General features: G+C 36.2%; 1 protein-coding gene across 2 annotated transcripts in view; it reads left to right on the plus strand.

The window, feature by feature from the left end:
• LOC115936763 (uncharacterized) overlaps positions 1-12312 on the plus strand; it is a 364196-nt gene that overhangs the window by 264824 nt on the left and 87060 nt on the right. Inside the window, exon 6 of one of the 2 annotated variants that reach the window (XR_014140963.1) lies at positions 7511-9787. The exons of the other annotated variant lie outside the window; for it this stretch is intronic. The gene's annotated coding sequence lies outside the window, so the exon portion shown is untranslated. Of the gene's footprint in view, positions 1-7510; positions 9788-12312 lie in introns of those variants that run through there. 2 annotated transcript variants of the gene reach the window in all.

A 12312-nucleotide genomic window follows, 5' to 3' on the forward strand; every position in this document is an offset into this window, starting at 1 on the left:
CCAAAGTTTACTTCCTTCATTTAATTTATCCCAAGTAAACACATCCAACTGGTGACAAAAACAGACTTCTGTCTCATGAACTTTTCTAATTTCTGTTTCCTCCTCTCTGAATTCCTTTTTTAATTCACTAGATTTTGCTGTTGTTGTCTATCATGCCCTCTCATGCCTTTATCCCCAACCTGCTTCTCTTATTATCACAATAATATTTTTCTAAAATTCTGATGTGATTATATCACCCACTAATGTGCAATACTTTGTACCTTAAAGAGTTCCCAGTAACCTAGAAGAAAAATTAAAAGACCAATTCAAAGTGGTTTACAAAAATATATATTATAGGGAGAAATATGAGGTAATCATGTCACAGGTTAAACTGGAAGAGAAAATTGGATAATGTAAGAAGTAAAATTAATTTATACATTATGTAGAGACAGGATTCAAATTTGGCTCTAAGCTTCCAAATAGTGCAAAGAAAGAATAAGAATATCATGTATAAGATTGAACCCTTTCTAATAAGGTTTTTTTTTTTTTCTAAGAAGAAAGTAGGTATTTGTAATATGGAATCTTAAGAGAGATTTCGCCTATGGATTCTCACAAAGCCAAAGTAATGTTGTATAGTGGTCACTGTCCTCAGAAACAGCTCCACAGTAAAATGCAGTTTAGTGTGGCATAATGGCAATGTGAAATTCTCTAGTAAAAACTGGTTATATAAGTTTTCAAAGAGCAGTGTAATCTACTAGGTTCTCTTGTCTCTGGTGAACCAGTTTTATGCAATGATAAAATTTAATGTTTTTTAATTTAACATTTTGAAAATTTAGTATTTTATATATCCTGCAAGCAATACTCCATGAGTATTAATCAAACTTTTGTTAAGTTTAGGCAGCAGCACATTTTGGGTTGTATTTTCTAACAAGTGCCTGCAATACAATTTTTTTATGGTTTTAATTAAGAACAGATCTATTGTCCTTGGTGTTGAACTTGAAGGGTGGTAAGATTTAAAAGGACATGAGCTCATTTTTTTTTAATTAAGAAGACAAATTGACTTGTATCTGAACAGATTACTTTTTAATTCCCTGTAGAATTTATCAAAGTGAGTACCTGAAGACAAGGTCAATATTTCCCTCAGAAAATAGTTTGGGTTTATGCCAACATCCTAATTGGTAAATATGTAAATTACCTAGGCCATAATATACAAAATATGAATAACAGAAAGAAGAAAGATATAAATATAAATCCTTAAAGAATGTAATTAATCGTGACTTAAGCATGAAAGATCTAAAAGTTTGCATATATTCTCTATCAATATCTATTTTTATTCAGGAGTATTTTCTCCTTTGCTTCAAAACTTCTAAATTTGGCTCATCTAGTCTTGTCTACTCTTTTCTCTCTCCCATTCCCCCCTAAGATGAATATGTTGACTTTATGGCAATAGGTAGTCAAATTTACTTGTATTCATAGCAGAAGTGACATCTTCACAAGATTAAACCCAATATTCTATGGTTCACAAAAGTTATTTTTGTCTTCTTAAAAGACAGCTAGTAGCAAAATAAATACACTGCTACCAAGCTATCCTTAAAGCATAATCAATAAATTTACTTGCATGAACTTCATAGTAAATTCTTCTACAGATCTCCTTGACTTATGATGGAGTTGCAAATATTTAAGTCGAAAATGCATGTAATGCACCTAACCTACGGGGAACATCCTAGCTTAGCCATCCCACCTTACCCATGCTCACAACATTAACATTATCCTACAGTAGGGCAAAATCATCTAACACAAGCCTATTTGATAATAAAATATTGAATACTTCATGTAATGTATGTATTCAGAAGATTATCCCGTACATCGCTAGCCTGAGAAAAGGTCAAAATTCAGAATTCCAAGTACTGTTTCTGCTGAACGTGTATTGTTTTTGCACGAATGCAGTGTTGAACATCGTAAGCTGAATTGTCATGAGCCTGAGACCGTCTGTATAGTAATGGCCAGACAGCTAGGAAGTTGCTCAGATTGCAAAAGGACTGTGGAATAGTTTTTAGTTTTATTGTCTTTCTAGGGGAAAGAAAGGAAAAGCCACTCCTTTGGAAAATGTGCCTAAATCTGCAACATGATCCTCTGAATGATTTCAGTGTTTGTGATTATGAAGACGGCCAAAATCTGAAATCAACTTTGCTACCTGAGCTAAAAATGATATTCCTAGATGTAATTTAAAGATTACATCAATGTTCATGAAGGCTATAATTTAATTTGAAAGAATGCCCCTAACTTATTACTATATTTACTGGTTGGCAAATGAGTTCTTCAAGTATGTATTAGTCTGTGCTGAAAGGTGTCTAGCATGCACATTGAAAATATCACTGGCTTGTTCATTGTCCTCAATCACCCTGTTATCTCTATGTCTAAGACTCACTATGGAACTCACTAAATAGTGCTTATTTCACCCATCATACCCACTGGAGTTTGCTTAACAGCTGCTTAAAACTCTGAGTGTTGGAGTACTGTAGTCTTGTGTTAAAATCTTTAAGCGTGTGCTCCACCAATCACTCTCTGTGCTGCTAGCCCATTAAACAAAATTTCATGCCATACATTGGAAATAACTGATGGTTTGCAAATTACATCATGCAATGGGTCTTCTGCATATTTGGCTTTGTGTCCTTGGAGTGATTTTCAGCATCATTAGGCAGAGCACATCATTTCCCAAGTAACAAGGAAAGAAGCACATACAGAGATTGACTTGGAATCTATTACATAAACTTTCTGTTTTAGATTTGCAGAATTTATGTAACGTTGGAACAAAATAATACCCTGTAAACATATTTGTGGTATCAATTCAATTTCCCTACAGTTTCATTCTACAGCGAACCCTGCCAAGGGTTTATCTGGCTATTAACTTTTATGACATGTTTTTTTTTTTTAATACAAAAATATCTGTTCCTTATTTTTTAATTTAGTGACTATTTTTAGAGTTTTTCTTTTACATAATAGATCCAATATGAAATTTAGGAAGATTGTAAATCATTTAACATATTGGAAATCATTTTTATAAGTAACTTTTGAAATATCCACAACTCTCCTACTCCAAAGTTAGTTTCAATGAAAACTATATAAAAGAATTATCATTTATATACATAGAAATTTTATGTATATAAAGATTTTATAGCTTTTCCTTAGCAAACCCAACTTAAGGCCACATTTGTTAAAGATTTTTTTAATCATCAGTCATAGCTTGCATTTTTTACCTTGTATCATGTCATGACAAAAGCATTCATCGCAAGTGTACAAAGGTATTCAATAATTCTGAAAATAAGTAAAAGTTTGAAAGTTTAAAACTGCTAAGCAATAGAATGGTCATAGCTTTGTTATATTTATTTAGGTTCTTCATATGTTAAAAAAACTTCCACTAAAATTCTGAAATATAAGCTAACTTTTTTTTTCTCATTTTGTCTATTTCATAAACTAGCTATATGTATATGTAAATGAATTATACATTTAAGCATGAATGAAACGCTTCCAATGGTAATACTTTGAAAGTTTTCATTGTTCAGCTATTTCAAATTTGAAAACAGGAGTTTTTCACTATTACAAGAACAAATTCATTATCTTTTCTACTCACTGACTTAGGTGAACATTGGAAGTCGGGAAATCATGAAGTAAACTTATAAATACATTACAGGCTCTTAGTGTAAGAGTTAATAGAACCAAAAGTCAAAAATCCCGGTGCTACTGTTCTCTGTGGGTTAGGGAGATAAATTATAACTTCAGCATCATTTGAAAGAGGTTGTTTTTATAATTTAAGAAGAGATCTTCATAATCATTATAGTTAATGGGTAAATTCAGGTCATCCTCATGGTCAAACTGAGTGCAGACTTATTTTTAAATTAAACTTTCAAGAACACTGTTGTTGTTTTTTTTTAAATGATTCTAACATTACAACCTAAATTCAGGACCACCACCAGCCAACATGTGCTATATACACTAGAACAAAGCATCTCATGCTCCGGACAATGCAGTCTTATGCAGGGGCCATGGCGTAACCAGGATGTCAGGCTGGTTTTGCTCCTCCTCCCCAGGGCAGCCAATGCCCCTTATTCAGGATACAGGCAGCACCAATGTGTACAGCACGTGGGCAGGGCTGTCGCTTTCAGGTACATGAGCACACATCCTCATCTTCCATGCTACAATTTTCAGTCTCAGTGTAGTTGGAATCGACTTAATGATCTACTAGGCAGTTACCACCTCATGACACAGAGCATCCACTTTGGGTGGGACTGAGAAACTGCCAAAACATTTGGTGGCACCCTGATAATTTTAGTGTATTTTATTTGAACTTATGGTATTTTTCTTTAAAGAGTTTATTTATTTGACAGAGAGAGACACAGCAAGAGAGGGAACACAAGCGGGGGAGTGGGAGAGGGAGAAGCAGGCTCCTGGCCGAGCAGGGAGCCCGATGCGGGGCTCGATCCCAGGGCCCTGGGATCACGACCTGAGCTGAAGGCAGACGGTTAACGACTGAGCCACCCAGGTGCCTGAACTTATGGTATTTTATGACCAAATTGGACTAGTGATCACATAGAGTGAAATGTTATAGATAACATAATATTAATATTTTCCTTTTTCTCCCTCTTTCCATGGATTTACATGCTGTCATGAAAGAAATACATTTATGATGTATTGTATGGTGACTAACATAATAAAATAAAATTTTAAAAAAAGAAATATATTTAGATGACATTCTGACATATATATATTTCCTATATGTAGACATTAGAATATAGAAGGATGCCCAGAACTGCATTGACCTATTTAAAATCTCTCTCTGAACTAAGTTAGTTTGGTTTTCATGCAGATGTTTTTTTCTGGCCAGCTAATATTTGAGGACAAATGTACTATGACAAATGTGTCTCTGCTTCAGGTGACCATAACTGAACTAATGAAACATCATGAGAAAGCTTGTGTCCCCTGTGGGAGAGAAAACAGTGTCGAACGCTTGATGGTATTTCCTCCTCCTTTATAAAGATCCATTTCTCCCTTGCAAAATTATTGTAAAACAAGAAGTTGAAATCTGCTACTGAGAGGGCTGGGCCTTTCCCCCTGCAGAGCTGACAGCTGAAGGAGTCAAACCAAAACCCAACCGGCCACAAAAACCTCAATGTGGGCCAGAAGGTCCAGACACTCTGGGCTCTTCCCTCGTGTTCCTTCGCTGACTCACTTGGACGCCAGTGAACACACAAGGGATGTGCTGATTGATGCGGTCCTCTGCAGGATCAGAGCAAAGGCAGAAGGGCGTCTGCAGCAGGTGCTCACAGGCTAAGTGATATTACCTGGCATGCTCTCACTCCCGGGGATGCCTCGCCTGACGGTCCCGGCTTCCTTTTGTCTCATGCTAATTCTGACTGGTGCATATTTCAAATTAATACAAATCGAATCAGTGCTTTCCATAGTTTTTCCTTTAAATCACATCAAAGACTAAAACTGTTGCCCACAACGGCTCCCCTGTATTTCCACAGAACAACCCCTCCAGACTATGCTATTTTACTCTGCACTTTGGACACCCAATCCTTGCATTTAGTCCTGCAGCAAGAGAAATATACTGAAGCTGACGCTGAACACTCCTGGTGTAGGTATTGAGAGAAATAGGGACAAAGCCGGAGTATCAGAGGTGGCCTTTTCTTAGTAAGATACTCTGGGATTTTTCTTCCCTTTCCTTCTTTCTTTCCGGCTAGTGCTCGTGGGTGGCCTTCCTTTCTGCGGCTGAAAGCTAAGAGATCCCACTGCGCCACATCTTATTCGAGTTGGCGTTTGTGGAACAACTTTCTCTGTTCATTCAGCTGCCCACAAGCTATTATTAGTGTTTCCAGAGGTCAGTGACTCAAAATAAACAACTTTCTCTCTCTCTCTTCCCCGCCCCCCCCCACCCGCTGCCAGGGACTCTCACACAAAATCAAACTATCTTACTTTAGATTTTGAATCAGTTTCCATACTTCCTGGAGCATTTTTAAGGGATTTTATCATATTCTTTGCAAACCACTAATCTAGATTGTACCATTCTTGTTTGCTTTTTTTTTATTCAGATATTTATCTCTATAGATTCTTTCGTTTTTAAATTCCGGTATGGTTAACATACAGTGTTATATTAGTTTCATGTGTACAATATGTACCATTCTTGTTGGAGAAGTTCAGTAACATCAGCTGTCTCTGGTAATGTGAGTCTCAGCCACTCAACAACCAGACATGCCTGCTAAACTCTATTCACATGCACAGTAGCAGATTAGATGTGTATCTCTGTATTGAAATGCATTAGCATTGCAGAAGAATATAATACAATGAGACTTGTATTCTTATTGTATTCTGGTTGTATTCTTACTGTATTCCTTGCACATTTTTTTTCTAAAATTACTTTCCTTCATCATATTCAAAAGTACATTTTTAATTTTGTAAATATTTAGTTACCCAGCCTATAAAGAGTGGGGAATGTTTGTTAAGAGAGTTTATATCTAACCTCAAATATTTGAAAATAAGTTTACAACTAATCCCATTAATAATTTGAAAAACTAAACCTTCATTTGTTCATCATTGATTTTTATGTACTTTTCATGGCCCAATATAGTTAAAATGAAAAGAGTTTAAGTGCGTATGTGAGGCTTCAGTTTATGTGATTTCGCTCAACATTAGCAAGCTTATTTTGGTTTTATTTTGTTTTCTGATTTTTAGTATGTGGAAATGCTTGTGGTTTAGAACTATAAGTGCTCTCAAATTCTTTTCAAAATGTTTAATGAAATAGTCCCAGTTTAGTATCATTAATATTTAAAATATGAAAATGGAGTCTCATAAGAAGGTGATCAAAGATTATAACTAATTTAGGGAATTAATAAGAGCATATTCATGCCAAGCTGCGCATTGACAAGTTACAACTACAGTATTAATTTTATAGTTTGAACCAAATGTAATCGTTCACAGAAATGCATGTTTCCATGGCAATGACTTCTGTAACAAAAGATACTGCCTTCTGAATCCATCCCCTTTTCCTTCAAAGGAGCCTGTAAACAATAAGACCATTATCTGCATTTGTTTGCCAGCTCATGAAGCTGGGTCTTGGATATCTGGATCATCAGATATTTTATTATAGTGCCATTGGCACTGTTGGTGTGGGCTATGTGGACTTCCAGGGCCTGAGCTCTATATTTTGGCACTGCTTTGCTATAAATGGGAGAACTTGTGGTCTTGAATTACAGTCTCACCCTATTCCACTGCATTGAGGCACTTAACCCATACTTACTGAGCATGTGTTCCAGGCACTGTCCTAGGCATTAGGTATAAAGCAATGAACAAAGACAGACACAAATCCCATTTTTCATGGACCTTACAGCCCATCTAGAGGACACGGACTACAAACAAACAAGTAAATAAATATAAAGTCTTAGGTCATCCTAAGTGCACACCGGGTGGCAGGGAGGGACTGGAGGGGAGGTAGACAAAATTAGATAATGTAGTCATGAAATTTCTCTCCAAACAGGAAGCAATTCAAGATGAACCCTGACTGATGGGACAAAAGTGGCTAAGTACAGACATGGGGAAGGGCTTTCCTAGCCATGCAAAAGAAGGACAAGGATGAGAGGTAAGAATAAGCTTGGCCATCTAGAGATAGAGAGAGAGCGGGTGTAGGGCAAGATGACTGAGGGGCAGAGCAACACAGGAGCTTGAAGACAGCTGAGGCCCAGTGTAGGTTAGATGAGGAGTTCAGACTCTGCTCTAATCCAAATAAAAAGTATTGGAGGGTTTGGGGTAGCAGAGTGACGTGTTTTGATGTACACTGTGAACAGTCACTTTGTGACCCACCTTGCAGACTCTTCGAAGAAATTTCCTAAATACTGTTTCACACATCACACTGCCTATTTGAAAGCCTGAAATGTCTCTTCAGTTTCATCAGGATAAAATGACAATTTTCTAAACATTTTTCCTGCCCTTCCACAATGTGGAGGCAATGAACTTACCAAGTACAACTCTTACCAAGCACAAGTTCCCTTCCATTCCAACTCATCTGATCAGTATCTTCCCAAACGTACTATGTCCTTTCTTGCCCTTCACAGCCCCTCCCCTGAACCACTTCATCCCTTGATTCTTCTGCCCAGACTCTTCCCATTCTGCTCCCATTTATCTGAACATTTGTGTAACTGCACACATCATTCTTAAATAGACTGTTTTCTACTTTATGACCCATTTGATACTTTATATCTTTATGTTTTGGTACATAGGACCAAGCAAATCAACCTAAGTTTGCTTAGGTTACAGGCCACTGTAATTTTATCTTTTTTCTTCTTCTAGAATCACAAGTACATAACTCTTAATGTAATAGACACCTTTAAATCCTTGAAAAATTGTGATATGACTCATCTTTGATCAACATGTGCTTATCTATCAAAACATTTGATTTTTTTGCTAAACTTTGAAGGAATAGGCACTTTTCTGGGGAGACTAGTTGATCTGGGGTACAGTCTTTGATAATGAAATAGAAAATGAAATTTTAAAAATATGTAGAGGGAAGGAGCCAATGGCCTTGAACTCACTGGCATAATTTTTCAGATTTCTAACAATTCTGGAATGTTCAGTGTTTTTCTTTGGGGAAATAAAGAACAACATCCATGAAGGGATCTATTAATTTGTCTGAGATAGCTTCACCTCAAGCCCAAGAATTTTATAAATGAGTGGGATGAGTTCATTTTCCTCCCGGATATCTATTTGGAACAGAAAACAACCACTTGCTGGAGTTTAAAAATAAATCCACATGGCCAGCCATGGCCTTTTCCAGCACTTTCCATCAACCTTAAGTCAATGAAATAGATTTAATTAGTTTGTTTGGCTTCAAAATAAACTACAGGAAAGTCATCAACATTGATAGCTCTAATTCTTATGGAGTACAAAGAAAAATCAATTTTGCTGAGTAGAGAACCAAGAAGGGAATAGTTAGAAAAGACTCAGATCCCACAGAAATGTAAACTATCTGGCACCAAATGTGGAACTGATAGCAGCGGAGTTTTTCATTTTCAATTTTAGGATTATAGAACACTTGTTAGTGCATAGTCTGTAGCCAATTATTATAGTATACACTTGGGAAAACTATGGTGACGTTTGGACTTCTAGTAATTCTCCATGGTAGCCACTGAAATACAGCTTTTATCAGCAATGTTTGGACTATGTAGAGCATAAATCATTCCAAGAAGTAAAAATACCTTGAGACTCATGAAGTGATATCATAGAAGGTCAACACCTTTATACTTAGTACAAATGTTTTGTTGCTGAATCTCAAAATCACTTGAAACATATAACTGAGAAGGGATGGTATACAAGAAACACACATGCACACAAATACACATATGACAAAAATTATCCTTCAATATCATGTTTTGTTTTTTAATGTTTCTTGGTCTCTGCTTAAAATAGAAGATTAAACATAAATCTAAGTGGAAGAAAAAGGAATGGGTTTATACGCTGTGACTGGAACCTGTTCTATGTTCCACTAAACTGTTTCTACATGAAGGTAAATGAAAGGAAAATTTCTTCCACAAATGATCACTAATATTTTCTTCATGCATGTCATCAGAAACAAGCTGATGAAAAGGTCCAATTCCACTTAGCTGATAAATCACAGCTTCTAAATCTTTCTTTAGTGTTCATCTTCCTTAGGTCTTCTAAAGAAACTTGTGTCAAATGGGTAGAACATTTTTCTTGACTGGAATCCAGGTGTGAAATTGATGTTTATGAGAATGCCAGCCAAAATTATAAATGCTTTAATAAGACAAAGAAATGTTTTTTTTTCTTTTTAAATGCCTTAACTTACTGTCTCCATTGTGGCATTTTAGGAGATGCAGATCTTAACCTAAAAATTGGTTTAATTGTTCTTGTTTGGCAGTTAAAATAGATGATTAGTCCATGTCTGGCTGTGTGAGACCTACCCCCAGAGTACCTCTCTCTCAACCTCTGCGTACTAATCTGAGTCTTAGCAAGAATTTGAAAGACTGCTGGAGGTTTTAAACCCAGAAAATGTACCTGTAATTCCTGCAGCCAGCGAACCCAAGGACAAATCAGGAAGTAAACTTATAGTTTTCCTACTTGAAAATCCTGAAGCTGAGTAAAAACCTTTCCTTCCTATATGAATAACTATTTTTTATTTATTTTCTGAAGACTAGAATTCTGCAAGATGGTACTGAAATCTAACTGCTTTTCTTAGGAAGTTTTGATGTCTCATACTATGACCCATTAACCCATCATTTGTGATCATCTGTGTTTGCATTTGTGTATATCTTTACAACTTTTATAGCACAGACACAACCAAAAGTGAAGGTGTGACATGAAGGGCAGAGCAAAACCCTCATCCTTGTGCTATTCCTACATTTTCCTGATTAATTCCACATTTTAAATGCCTGAGTAAAGTCAAATGTTTTCTCATTTTGTATCACCTAGAAGAGGAAAACCTTTGAAATATTATTTGGCTTTTCTGCAGAGGGCTAAGGTATTTGAAAGGTTATTAAGATTGAAATAATGGGAAAATAGGTTCTATATGAACAGTGTACCAAAGTGAATGCTCTGTCACTCTCCGTTAGCATTGATATTTCAATTTACTTCAATTTAAAGTGACCCTAAATATATTTCAAGTGAGGTATACAATAAGATTTATAAATTTATAAAGGATTAACATTTACTTTCTCACAACACAATTAATCTAGAAATCGGTACCAAAAATTATCTCTAGGAAAACTCTAAATATTTGGAAATTAAGAGGTTTATGTGTAGAGAACATATAGATCAAAGAAAATGTTATGCGAAAAAGTTATTTTCTATTTAGAACTGAATAGTAAAGTAACAAAGATAAATTATACTAAAAAATCTTATGGAAAACAGATAAAGAAGACTATATAGGCAAATTCATTTTCATAATGTTTATATTAAAAAAGAAGAAACACTAAAAATTAATGAACCAATTATCCATCTTAAAGACATTATAAAACAAAAGCAGAGCAAACACCATTAAAATAGAAGCAGGAAATAATAAAGACACGAAAAGAAAGTGGTGAAATAGAAAATAAGCATGTATTAGGGAAGATACAAAAACAAAAGTTAATTCTTTCAAAAGGAAAGTTAAATTGACAAAACTTTGGTTTACCTGATTAATTTAAAAACGAGAGAAGGGATACATAAACAATATTAAGAAAAGGGGGATACAATTATTGATGCTATGGACATTAAATAGATGGTAAGAGGGTATTATAAAATAGCTTTGGACAATATTGAAAATTTCAACAAAATGGACAAACTGCTAAAATTATATAACTATTAAAAGGAACAAAAGAAGAGGCAGCAGCTCTTTCTGCTCACGGGTCCTGTCCCCGTGCTTTCATAAACCACCATTTTGCACCAAAGACATCTCAAGAATTCTTTCTTAGTCTTCGGCTCCGGACTCCACCCCATTGAACCTCGCCTATATCCCAAAACCCCATCATATGGTGCCTGAATGTGGGGCTTTGAGTCTTACATCTGGACTCTGAACTTCGGTAGAAAATTGTGTCTCAGGCACCATGGCTCCTCCCTTCACCGTCAAGGAGCAAGAGGAGCACCTCCTGGACCTAACACCACCTACTCCAGATTTCCCTACCAGTGTCTCAGGACACCATTGGAAACATTGGTTATTTTACCAAGGCTTTGACTGGAATGTCATATTTGAGAGAGACATGCATAGACTCAGATGACCAAACAGCTTTAAGGAACTGAGGTTAACTTTATGAAACCTGGAGCCATAAAGCCCCTTGGAACTGTTGGCCTGATACCTTGCTTAAAGAGTTCCCAGCAGCCTCACCAGTGTGAAGACTTCTTCACTGCCATAACTTCCAGCTAACAGTTGATCCTTTCTACTCAAGGAGGTTCATTGATGTTGACCGTGTTGGATTCAGCTGCCGCCCCCTTTTGTAACTCCCCTATACATTCCCCAACTGACCAATATTGACCCATAGGTAGGGACATCTCTACACCCCTGTTCAGCAGGAAGACATTACAGAAGATGAGACCTTCCACCTTAAACAACCTTAAAGATTTACGGGTCAAATTGTTCAGGGGGGAATGATGAGAGAACAAGGCAAGCTGAGGACAAAGCAGAAGCTGACACCCACAGCCTGCCCCCCATGGGATATATATGTGACATTCCTCAGGCACTTCTGGCTGCCCTAAAGGAAAAACTAACTTATAGAGTCTCCCTCAGTTTACAAATGTCTTAGCAATCTACAAGAACAAAGCATTCGATACTATCATCAATAACCTAGTTTCCAG

This window comes from Leptonychotes weddellii, chromosome 2 (assembly GCF_054177405.1).
Source record: "Leptonychotes weddellii isolate Sample4059 chromosome 2, ASM5417740v2, whole genome shotgun sequence".
In the NCBI taxonomy this organism is placed as follows: domain Eukaryota; kingdom Metazoa; phylum Chordata; class Mammalia; order Carnivora; family Phocidae; genus Leptonychotes; species Leptonychotes weddellii.